This window comes from Schistocerca gregaria, chromosome 4 (assembly GCF_023897955.1).
Source record: "Schistocerca gregaria isolate iqSchGreg1 chromosome 4, iqSchGreg1.2, whole genome shotgun sequence".
In the NCBI taxonomy this organism is placed as follows: domain Eukaryota; kingdom Metazoa; phylum Arthropoda; class Insecta; order Orthoptera; family Acrididae; genus Schistocerca; species Schistocerca gregaria.
Genome location: NC_064923.1, coordinates 524819670 through 524821594, shown reverse-complemented (window position 1 = coordinate 524821594; position 1925 = coordinate 524819670). Strand labels below are relative to the sequence as shown.

The window sequence follows — 1925 nt, the reverse complement described above, 5'->3', positions numbered from 1 at the left end:
AAATGGTTTTGAAAGTACTCTTCTATGTTTGTTAAAAGCCACGGCTAATTTTTCTCAGGGTGCTATCGCCAGAAATATCACATGTATCCCAACGTGGAGACATCCATCTTATTCACGATGGATTAAAAATCTTTCTTTAATATTACGCGATAATCCATTTAAACAATGATTAATTATTTTTTCTGTGAGGCTGGATGCTCCAGGACAGCTGCCTGTGTCCAATGGCGGCGTAAGCATTTATAGATATTACTACTAATAAAAAACTTTACCTCTTGCCTAATATTGTAATATTGGTAATTTTCGCATTACAAACGTTAGTATACCCTCAATGGTAAAAGCCTGATGGTCTGAAGTTATCAAACAACTTTAATGTAAAAGAAATGAACCGCCGCATATGAGTGACAGAATCTATTTATCTTTGCCGCTCCCGTGCAGTGGCTATAAATATCTATGTACATGTATCGATTAATGATGTGAAAAGAATTCTGTTGTTTCAAGACAAATGAGGCCTTGAGCGCTTTACCTTTTACTGTTTCTATTCCATGAAAGGCGGACGCGGACTTGCCTCGTTCCGCAATCTGTGTTTATAATTTGTGTAAAATATTCTGTAATTGTGCTAATTGTCTTCTCAATCAGAGAACATATATGTTTATGTAATTAAGTACGACCAGGCACCATCAATAGGACATTAATCTTAAGTATTGCCTGTTATTTGCAAAGCTTTTGTTAATACGCACAAGCTATTGTAATTGTAATATAAAAAGGTACATAACTTTTAAAAAATTGTTATATATGAAGTTTGATTATTTAGACAAATTATCATTAAGTATCTGCATCTCCTAATTACTAGAATGTTAATCATTTTGTATCAGTTTATTTAAAGAACTTACGATGACGCTGATGGACCATACGCAGCATTGAGGCAGGAGGAACATTATCGTTTTCCTATCATTTCTGAATCAATCCTTTTAAATTGTGTAGTGTTGTTTTTCTTTTAAGGTCAGTAAATCTTTTGGTCCCTTAGTGTCGATCTGGGTATGACTACATCGCGGTAATGAAAACGCGCGGAAATGACAATGTGGCTTCCTGCCAGTCTCAAATAAATAAATCTGCTGCTCTATGTCCAAAGAATGTCAGGTATTTAAAAATATTTATCAGGTGAAATAATCATTAAAGTGACTTGTTACGATAAGACAATACAATCAGTCTCTGATTGTGTTGCCAAGTTACACACAAAATTCATTATATCTAAACTATATTTCTTATAACACTACAATATGAATTGGAAAGCATTGCAGATTTTCAGTTTTTAGTTTACTGGGATTATTCTTTTTAATACTTTTAGCATTAAATAACTGTTAAAGAACTTATACAATTTTTCCAGAATGAGATTTTCACTCTGCAGCGGAGTGTGCGCTGATATGAAACTTCCTGGCAGATTAAAACTGTGTGCCCGACCGAGACTCGAACTCGGGACCTTTGCCTTTCGGGGGCAAGTGCTCTACCAACTGAGCTACCGAAGCACGACTCACGTCCGGTACTCACAGCTTTACTTCTGCCAGTATCCGTCTCCTACCTTCCAAACTTTACAGAAGCTCTTCTGCGAACCTTGCAGAACTAGCACTCCTGAAAGAAAGGATACTGCGGAGACATGGCTTAGCCACAGCCTGGGGGATGTTTCCAGAATGAGATTTTCACTCTGCAGCGGAGTGTGCGCTGATATGAAACTTCCTGGCAGATTAAAACTGTGTGCCCGACCGAGACTCGAACTCGGGACCTTTGCCTTTCGCAGGCAAGTGCTCTACCAACTGAGCTACCGAAGCACGACTCACGTCCGGTACACTAGTAACCGCTTAGAAACACTGGTGATAAATAATGGAGAAAATCATCCCTTGTTCCATCAGTTGTAATTTTTACATTTGCAC

The 1925-nt window shown here is 37.8% G+C and overlaps 1 non-coding gene across 1 annotated transcript; it reads right to left on the bottom strand.

Annotated features, from left to right (window-relative positions):
• Positions 1 to 1449: 1449 nt before the first annotated feature.
• Trnas-cga (transfer RNA serine (anticodon CGA)) lies at positions 1450 to 1524 on the bottom strand. Its single transcript has one exon. It is a non-coding gene; the product is annotated as a tRNA-Ser (tRNA).
• Between the last annotated feature and the right edge of the window lie 401 nt (positions 1525 to 1925).